This window comes from Pongo pygmaeus, chromosome 5 (genome assembly GCF_028885625.2).
Source record: "Pongo pygmaeus isolate AG05252 chromosome 5, NHGRI_mPonPyg2-v2.0_pri, whole genome shotgun sequence".
NCBI lineage: Eukaryota > Metazoa > Chordata > Mammalia > Primates > Hominidae > Pongo > Pongo pygmaeus.
In genome coordinates, this window is record NC_072378.2 from 31,783,766 (window position 1) to 31,794,628 (window position 10,863).

Consider the following 10,863-nt stretch of genomic DNA (forward strand, 5'->3'; position numbering starts at 1 on the left):
TAGGTCCCTGTTGCCAGCACATTCCTGAGGCTCTGGTGGAAGGTGGGCCGTCTGGGTCCTCTTATAAAGCACGGTTCCGGTGGGCTTTCTGACCTCACATAATGTCTCCATCCCACATGCCAAATTCCCTCAGCCTCGTTATTCCATCCTCTGCATGTTCTGGGGCAACCAAGTCACGTCCAGCTTGTGAGAGTCCGGCGTCATTTTTTCCCAGTCTACATGGATCACCCCAGCAGTGGGTTTGCCCCATGCCCTGGGGTCTTTGAAAAACCCATATGATATGGTTGGCTGTGTCCCCACCCAAATCTCATCTTGAATCTCCACGTGTTGTGGGAGGGACCCAGAGGGAGGCAATTAAATCATGGGGGCAGGTCTTTCCCATGCTGTTCTCATGATAGTGAATAAATCTCACGAGATCTGATGGTTTTATAAGGAGAAATCCCTTTCGCTTGGTTCTCATTCTTCTCTTATCTGCTGTCACGTGAGACATGGCTTTCACCTTCTGCCATGATTCTGAGGCCTCCCTAGCCACATGGAACTGTGAGTCCATTAAACCTCTTTTGGTAAATTGCCCATTCTGGGGTACGTCTTTATCAGCAACATGAAAATGGACTAATACATCATGCCTTGAGAAAGTGTTCCCAAGTCAAAGGATTTTTATTTATCTAACTTGAAATTCTGTCCCTTTGATCAAATGCCCTCAAATTCCAATCCCAGAAGCATTCCCCAAGATCCTATGTGGACATGCCAGCTAGTTCCTGCAAAGCTCCTGAGTGGAATTCCCGCTGCATTATAAGGGTGAGGCTTCTGCAGCATCTTCCAGCATAGGAAGTGGGAACCATTACTGGAAAAGGCGAGCCTTCTCTGCATGCCCAGAGGGTACTGCAGGGCACCCATCTGATAATGCTGTCCTAGTTTGCAGAATCTCACGTTTCCCCACCAGGGCCCTGACTTTCCACAACAGGCCTGCCTTGGCTGAATGTCAAACATCTCTGGAGGTCTGTAACCCTCACAATGATGTCTTCAGCTACCATTCCACACTATCTACCCTTTCTCTACAGGAAATAAGGGCCTCTCCATGAGACACTGCAGAGGCCCACACATGTAGCCAGTGACAGCTGTTAGAATCCCTCAGATTCTCATTCATCTTTTATAGGTCATCAACACACCCGAGCAGTAACCAGCCAGCTTCCCTGTTGTAGGTTTTCCCTCCCACCCTGTCATTATTGTGTAGAGGCTTCTATCACCCCACCTGCCATAGCACCCGGTAACCAGGGCATCTTCTCAGGTCAGTGCTGGGGAGATCCACAGCAGCTCAGCTGCACCTTGTGCCATGGACTTTCTGTGTCCCCAACCAACGCGGATGGCATCCTCGGCCTGCCAGGCAGTGGGCAAGCTCAGCCCCAATCCTCGTTTTTGTCTATGTCTGTGGACCACACCTGAAGCCACTTGTTTTGCTTAGCATCCCCTGAGGAGCAGACTGCAATACAGAATTAAATGTGCCAGGATTTATTAGGGGAAATAGCCATGAAAGAAATTGGGGAGCAAGACAGAAAAGACTGGGAAAGCCATAAGACTGTGATGCAAGTGGCTTTTTTATTTTTATTTTTTGAGCAATCTCAGCTCACTGCAACCTCCACCTCCCAGGTGCAAGTGATTCTCATGCCTCAGCCTCCCAAGTAGCTGGGATTACACGCATGCACAACCAAACCTGGAAAATTTTTGTCTTTGTAGTAGAGGCGAGTTTTCACCATGTTAGCTAGGCAGGTCTCAAACTCCTGACCTCACGTGATCTGCCCACCTCGGCCTCCCAAAGTGCTGGGATTACAGGCGTGAGCCACTGTGCCCAATCAGACTGCAATGCAAGTTTAAACCCCAGTGAAGGAAAGAGGGAATGAAGTTTGGCTGGAAGTATCCTAGACCCAGTGCAGGTTAAGAGAAGTTCAGTAAGGGTGAGCCCTGGAGCCTCAGTGGGCCTTTAAAGGAGGGAAAATCCTGTCTTTGTTTCTCCTCTTCTCTCAATTATTGAATCGAAGAAGCCAATGGCAAGTATGGTCTGAGAGCAAACGTAGCAATAGATTTCAGGCGGCAGCAGCTGGAGCATCATCAGTTGTGCTTCCTCTAGCTGAGGGGCTGGGATATGCATTCTCAAGACTGCCACAACGATCCAGTGGGGAGAAAGGACAAAGGGTAATGATAAAAGAGAAAAAAAGGTATGAACTGATGAACTGATACCTTTAAGTAGATGAGAAGGGATGATGTTTGGGACACCAGTAGAGGGACTGGCTCTGGCTGGGAGCCGGAAGGTTAACCCACAACAACCATCCATGTGGTAGAAGGCCCAGCATGCAGTGCAGCTGCAAATGCATGAGCAGATGGAATCTGTGAAATTGTCTTCTAGTGTGTTCAATTTTCTCAGTGAAGTAGGAAGCAAGGTCATCAGCTGAAATAAGAATGCAGATAGAGGGTTGGATGTGTGAGCAGAGAGAAGGTGTGTGAGAGTCACCCAGACCAGTAGGAGGCTGAGGGTGAGCCATGCTTGGAGAGGGTGATTGCTGGCCATGGTGGGGGGTCCCCATGAGGTTTGGGTAATGAAGTTAGAGAGAGCAGTCAGCGTGCTGTGTGCTGCTTTCCGGCCTCCTTCAGCTCATGGGGGCAGGTGCAGCGTAGGCAGAGGTGGAATCCGCCAGCTATGTAGTTTTGCTAAACAAGTATGGCAATGCAAGGGAGGGGCAAGGGAGGGATGGAAATTATTTACAATAGAATTCAAAACGGTTGAAGAGGGAGGAGAGGACATCAAGGGTGAGGGACAGTGAGTAGATGGCACGATCACTGGATTGGGAGTCCCAGGGTGGGTGGAAGGATTGTTGGAATTGATGTACTACAGGGCAGACTCCAAGCCTGGCAAGCGGGCGCATAGGCAATGAGTGGTTCACTGATATTACATCACAGCATATGATAAAATGATAGCATAAGTATCCTCAGAGCCTGTGGCCTCCATGCAAGGGGATGAGTGGAAAGATGGTCAGAGAATGGGAAGTGTGAGATAGACAGTATGGAAGGGCTGGGGTTCTTGGCCATGATGAGACCTAGGGCTCTTTAGGGGAGAACAACAACAAAGCAACAGGATCCTGGTGTCAGGGACACACCATGGCCACAGCGGGATGATAGCGGCTCTCCTACAAAATAATGCTTATATGACAAGGGCATGAGATTCAGGCAGAGAGAGGAGAAGGTCATGGAGGAGAGGAGTCCCAGCATCTGAGAAGCCAGAGGGCAATGCATCCTCTCTGCTCTATGGGTGTTTATTGCTGCCATAAAAATTAACAAAAACAAGTGGCTTTAAACAGCATCTCTTTATCATGTCACAGTCATGTGTGTGACAAGTGTGTTACAAGTTCAACAGTCTCATGGGGCTAAAATCAAGGTAAGGGGAGGTCTGTGTTCCTTCTGACTCTGAGGAAAAATCTACTCTCAAGCTCATTCAGGTTCTTGTCTGAATTCACTTCCTTGCAGATAGGACTGAGATCCCCACTTCCTTGCTGGCTCCTGTCCAGGGGCCACCCTTAGCTCCTAGAGCCCTCTCTCAGTTCCTCACACATATCCCTTACAACATATCCAATCCTTCTGCTTGGAACCTCTGACCTCCCCCTTCTGCAGTGTCTCCTCTGCCTTCCTCCTCTGCAGCATCTGACTCCAGCCAGAGCAGCTTCTCTGCTTTTAATGGCTTGTGAGATTTGATCAGGCCCACACAGATAGTCCAAAATAATCTTGCAATTTTAAGATCCTTAATCTTCATCACATCAGTATTGTCCCTTTTGCCATGTAATGCAACCTGCTCGTGGGTGCCCAGGATTGAGATTGGACATCTTTGGGAACCATTACTCAGCCCATCACATCTGAGTATGTTGAAGTCACCGAGGATCAAGGAGACAGCACTGCTGGAGAAGGCGATAGTGAACCAGGAGCTACAAGAGTCAAGACTGAGAGGAACGGCCTGGGGCCCACAGGGAATGGCTGCAATGAGGGGAGTGGGGCCTGAATCTGATGACAGCTTTGGGGGCTTAGGGAGGAAGGAGGCAGAAAGGTCTGAGAACCACAGTGAGGACTGAGGATGCCACCCCACCTCTGGGCCAAGGGTACAAGGTCCCTGTGCAAACTCCTCCATGTGGGAGGACTTTGGAAGGGGCCACATACTCTGGGAAACACAGACATCACTGGAGCTGCGAGGTGCAGGAACATCCTGAGACAGGATGTGGAGGTTTTGCTGATCACGGGCTGAGAATTCCAGGGGGCACAGCAGGAAGATTTCGGGATTTGGGGAGAGTGTATGGGGAGACAAAATGGGGGTGTACAGAGCCTTGTGAAGATGCGAGTGCAGGGTGTGTGGGGGACCCAGTGTGACTGACACAAACAGAGAAAGGGCATGAGGAGCTCAGTCCTGGTGGACTCGAGGGAGACAATGGTGCTGAGGCTGTGGGAAATGAGGGAGGAGGAGCAGGGGTGGCTCTCACCTGGGCTCTGTCCACGGAGGTGAGGACAGTGAGATAGTCGGGCCTTAGTGCTGTGTGGACCCTTTCTTGCCTCCCTGATGACCGGATGGAGGGCCTGGAGGAAGAGGGGTCTTAGAGGATTCACTCTTGTCCCTGGGGGAGGGGGGTGACTCACTCCAGGTCTCAGGTCTGCACTGACGCATTTGTTGGTGGCTTGGGGCTGCCTACTATAAATTACCGGGGGTTAGTACATTTTGGAGTTATAACCTAAAGCAGAAACTCAGATGGTTCAAATGTTCTTTTCATGAAGCAATGTTATTAGCATGTCATTTAGATTGTCTTGCAAGAGTCTCATTTGTTGTTTTGCTAAATGCCTGTCAATATTGTTTTAAAATTTACAAATGTGATAAATGTATCTTCAATGTTAATTGGTTGCAGGTTGTTTAACCTTATATGTACAGTTTCACATATGTATAACAACAGTAGTTAGGGCCTCTTATATTCTAATAATTAAGACTTTAAGCTGTGTCCACATTGCAATGCAAGTATGAGTCATGCATAATCCTAGCACTAAGAGACAAGAGGGAAAGTCCCGCTCCCCTAAAATTTTACAAAGTTTCTGGGTTCTTTTTCCACTGAGTGGGAACAAGTCAGCTAGTGAGGAACATGAGGCCTTTGGCCTTATCTAAAGATGCTTCAGCTACCAACTGTGAGAAGCACTGACCACCAGGAAGGCCTCCCTGCCTGGTTCCTGGACCCCTATACCATGGCAGAGGCCATCTTCCCTCCCAGTGCAGAGTGATGTCCCGGATAGTGAGCTGGCTAGCAGCTGTCCACTCTTGGGCAGTTTTGCCTTCTAAGACATGGGTTTTTGTCTGAGGACCTTCCTGTTTTCAGATGATCAAAACTGGGGCCATCCACTGCCTTCTGAACCACCTCTGCCCAGTGGCCTGTGGCTATGCCCCCAGTCACAACAGGACACCCCTTCAGAACACGCTGCAGGAAGCCGACATCTCTACAAAGGCTCACACATGCACAGTGTGTGCACAGAGCTTTGGTTCTAGTTCAGGAAGAATGGGAGGAGGCTCACTAGTCCAACAGAGCTTGAGCCCTGTACCAGTGTCATATTCCAGGAGCCAGAGTTACAAGGGATACAAAGTGCCCAGACCTACCAGAGAAGGCAAACCCCGGCAGCATGCAGGGCTAGCCAAGGGCAAGAAACAAGGTCTTTCTGGGCCAGCAAGAAGAGGGAAAGGGAAATTACAGTCATACTTCAGATATATTGCAGGTTTGGTTCCAGACCATGGCAACAAAGCAAGTCACACAAATTTTTCAGTTTCCCAGTGCATATAAAAGTTATATTTACACTTGACTGTAGTCTCTTAAGTGTACAATAGCATTAAGTACAAAATGAACTATGTACATACCTTAATGTAAAACTACTTTATTGCTAAAAAATGCTAACAATCACCTGAGGCTTCAGCTAATCCTAACCTTTTTGCTGTGGAGGGTCTTGCCTCAATGTTAATAATTGCTGACTGATGAGAAGGATGGTTGCAGAAATCGCTGTGGCAATTTCTTAAAATAACACAACAAAGTTTGCAGCAAGATTATTCTCCTCACTCGGATACTTAGAGGCCATTGTAGGGTTACTAATTGGCCTACCTTCAATATTTTTGTGTCTCATAGAATAGGGAAGGCCGGGAGAAAGAGAGATAGTCAAGAAACCAGCCAGCTGGTGGAGAAGTCAGAACATACACAACATTTATCAATAAGGTTCACCATTTTATAAGGGTGTGGGTCATGGTGTCCCAAAACAATTACAAGAGTAACTTCAAAGATCACTGAACACAGGTCACCATACAGGTATAATAATGAACAAGGTTGAAATACTTCAAGAATTACCAAAATGTGACACAGAGACATGAAGTGAGAACGTGCTATTGGAAAAATGGTGCCAAATAGACCGGCTTGACACAGGGTTGCCACAAACATTTGGTCTATAAATAAAAGAAAAAGAAAAAAAAAAAAAAGAAAAAAGAAAGAAAGATGGAAAGAAAGAAAAAGCAAAGGAAAAAATTCAGTGTCAGCAAACAGTAATAAAGGAAAGCACAGTGGAAGGTGCACCTGCAAAGGGGAAATCAGCACTGAAGCAAAGTCAGGAAAAGCTTTCAAGTCAGGTGGGCCTGGACCTGGGCATGAACCCTCCAGGTCCTCCCACCAGCCAGCTGTAGAGGCCTGAGCACATCTGGCCCAGAGCTGGCCCCGACAGACACTTGTCCAGTGAGTGAATGCTGAATGAAACCATCTGAGCCAGTTTCCACATCTGTAAACCGTGACATAATTCCTGCCTTGCAGAGTTTCAGAAGAATAAGTAAGAAAAGACACAGTGCCAAGAGAAACAGACACAAGACCTGTGGTGGGCTGGACCAGGGCTCTAAAGCAAGTTCTGTCTAACCTGGCAAGAACATTTTTCAGGTCAGGAACAGGAGTTGGTCTGGATTCTGTCTGGGGTCAGTCTAGGAGGGAGCTGGGGGTGGCAGAGTAGGATGGGGGCAAGGGCTGTGGCAGGGCCTGGCACTGAAGGGAGGCCAAAGCCTGGAGAGAGTGGCTCCTGGTGGCTGTTGGGCAGCTCACGCAGCTCCCTGCCTCACCCACTGTATGAGTCAGGGTTCTCTAGAGGGGCAAAACTAATAGGATGTATGTACATATGTAAGGGAGTTTATTAAGGAGAATTGACTCATATGATCACAAGGTGAAGTCCCACGACAGACCGTCTGCAAGTTGAGGTGCAAGAAAGCCAATGATGGATCAGTCCAAGTCCCAAAACCTCAAAAGTAGGGAAGCTGACAGTGCAGCCTTCAGTCTGTGGCCAAAGGTGTTTGGCTGCAGATTCCAGGACAGGACCTTCTTGTCCTCTGCAGTGACCCCCCACCTTGCCTGACTATATCTGTCCAACTTGACGGTGCCACCGAGGGCTCTGATGCAGGGAAGGAGCTGTGTGCTCTGTGTGGGGGGATGCCTTCTGCCTTTCTAGCTGGGCCTCATGTCAGGGCTATGAGCCTGAGCTGGGAGAGGAGTTGGAAGGGAGATGGCCTTGGAGCAAACGTCTGCCCCTGCCAGTGCATCTCGTAGGTATCATCCCATCCGCCAGTGCCTTGGTGGGACCCCACTCACTCAACCCTCCCCCTGGGGGTATTTCCTGGTGGTGCCTCCTCAGGACCTCCTGCCTCCAGCTGCACAAATCCCCGAGAATGGCACGTGGGTACGAGGGTGTCGGGAACTGTCATCCTCCACTGCTGACTTGAGTGTGTGTGTGGCTGCACACCTGTGTGCATGTGTGCACAAGTGGGAATTGGAGTGCGTGTGTACACGTGTGTAAGTGTGAGTGTGAGAGTGGAGCACAAGTGTGTGGGTGCCCACAGGCAGCAGTTGGGGTGCCAGTGTCCTGACTCCTGCCTGCTTTCCTTTCTCTCCAAAACGTGACCATACAGCAGCTTAGTGACCATCTAGGTTTAGGTATATCAAAGAGAAGGGAAATACAACTAGGATTCCTGTAGTGTAGGGAAGGGAAATGCCTAGCCCAGCTCTCTGATTCCTCTTTTAATGGATTTGAGCTGGAATGTGGGTGCAGAAGAGCCTCCCACAGTGCCACTGGTGGTGGAGGAAATAGCCCCTCCCATTGGCCCATTTTCACGCTGCTGATAAAGACATACTGGGAAGAAAAAGAGGTTTAATTGGACTTACAGTTCCACATGGCTGAGGAGGCCTCCGAATCATGGCGGCAGGTGAAAGGCACTTCTTACATGGCAGCGGCAAGAGAAAATGAGGAGGAAGCAAAAGCGGAAACCCCTGATAAACCCATCAGATCTCGTGAGACTTAATCACTATCACAAAATACCACGGGAAAGACTGGCCCCCATGATTCAGTTACCTCCCCCTGGGTCCCTCCCACAACATGTGGGAATTCTAGGAGGTACCATTCAAGTTGAGATTCGACTGGGGACACAGCCAAACCGTATCACTGGATGACAGCAATTAGATTGATGTCATGATGTATATGGGTCCATGGGAACTTGAAAGACTCTTCTCCTTCCGCCTACTTGAACAAGATAAACAGAGGAAAGGAACTTCCCTTAAGGGAAGATATTGACTCTATCCCTGAAATTAAATCACAAGAAAATAAGAAATGCATGAGATCTAAACTAAGCCATTTGAGTAAACTGTCTCAGAATTTAAAGCATCAGCAGTCACAAGATACCAGGATCAGTGGCGATTCTTTCACTCCGTGGTCTAGTCTGGTGAGACTGGTCAGGGCTTGCCACCTGCTCCTCGGTGCTATCCTGGTACTTTGAAAGTATCTGTGATTCTGTGAACTGCACCCCCAGCTGCCCAACAACTTCCCTTTGCTGATCTGAGCCAGACTCTGCTTTTATGGCTTACACCCAAATAATTCAAGTTATTTTAAAAAATAATAATAAATCAAGTTATTCATTTATGAGTTATACAGTCCCATGTGGGGAAAGGGAAGGAGAGTGAGGTAATACTCAATTTTACTACCTGCTAAGCATTTATAAGTGAGATGCTTCTTTTTAAAGTCATACTTTCGGATTAAAGCAAACTCTGGTATATTTAAGTAAATTCCCTGGAGAATGTGAACACCGTAAGCAGGTGAGTGCATTATTCTCTGCTTCCCCTCCACAGAGCTGTGGTTCACTCTCCTCCACCCTGCCCCCTGCACTGGGAGGCGACCACACAGACAGCACGGCCTGTGCTCCGGCACCACCAGGCTTCTGCTTGGGTGTGGATGATAACAGGCACCTGCAGGAGATGGGAGCGTGGGGGGAGAAGTAACTCAGGGTTTTCACTTCCCTCACTCCCTCTGGACAGCTCTGTGGTTCTGTAATCATTGCTGTCCTCTACCTACAGCCACAGGCCTGCGGGGCTTCCCCTAGTGAAAGCTACAGATTTCCGTGAGTTCTGGAAACTGCTCCCTCTTCCTTGTTCTTTCAACCTCAGAGATGGAAACGGTTTCCTGCCACTGATCATCCCAGGGAGCTTCAGCGCCCCTTGTGGCTTTCTTAGTCCTGCCAGCACGTCTGTAATGTGTGTCTTCCTTCTTTGTCATCTCTTTCCTGCCAGGACCCTGACAGTCCCACAGAAGAAGTGACAAGAATTTATTTATGACATGGCAATAACACATGTATTCATGGTGTTAATTCCATTTGTTTCATAGAGACAGGGTCTTGCTATGTTGCCCAGGCTGGTCTTCAACTCCTGGCCTCAAGCAATCCCCCTGACTTGGCCTTCCAAAGTGCTAGCATTACAAGTGTAAGCCATTGTGTCCAGCCCTTAACTTGAAAATCTGACTTAGTATAATAAAAGAAAAAAATAGAAGTATTCTGGAAATGGAACAGGAAAGAAGGCTAAGGTGGAAACCATCAATCTGTGTCATCTGAGAAGCCCCACGTGCAGAGGCTATCCCGGGTCTTTAGGGGACAACAAAAACAAAGCACACAGGATCCTGGTGTCAGGGACAGAGCATGGCCACGGCGGGATGATAGCGGCTCTCCTACGAAATAGTGCTCATAAACATCCCCTCTGAGAAGGATCAGATCAACATATAAAAATATGCCAAATAAAGTGAAATTCAAGGCAGGAGTGGGACTGGCCATTCTCAGCCCGTGACCTCCATGGACTTGGAGAAAGGCTCAGCCTGGTGATGTGTGAGGCCTCCGACCAGGAGCAGCACCTGCCCCTAAAGACCAGGCACAAATCCCAGCACACGGAGGGATCCAGAAAAATACACAAGAAATGACCACAGCAGAAGCTTTACTGAGCACAGAGCGAGGCCGCACACCACTCAGCACCTACCCCTCCACCTGCCCTTCTCTCCCCACCTGCCCCTGCCCCAGCACAGTTGATCCTCAGAATCCAAAAAGAGAACCTAACTTCCATGTTTTATTAATGGTTTCTAATATTTTATCGCATCTTCAGAAAACACTATGCAGAAGATAACTGTAGAGCAAGACATCTATTTAGGGTGAGTGAGTCACAGTGAAGATCTGGGAGGGAGACCCTGTAACCCTTTAATTCCAAGAAAAGAAAGGTTGATCCAAAGAAGGGGACCCCAGGCCTGGATAATGGGATTACATGGAAGGGGTTCTGGGGGCATCAGGGGAATGGGTCCCTCTCCCTTCATCCTCCTGGGGCTGTGCTTGGGAGGACAACAGCTGGGGGAAGAAAAGTCAGGGTCCACAGAGATATAAGGGGGCTGAGAACTATCTGTGTCTTGCTGGTCTGCACAAGGCAGCTCTCAAACTGTGGAGAACATGGTAATGTCCAGATTCAGCTCAGCCACTCTCAGCCT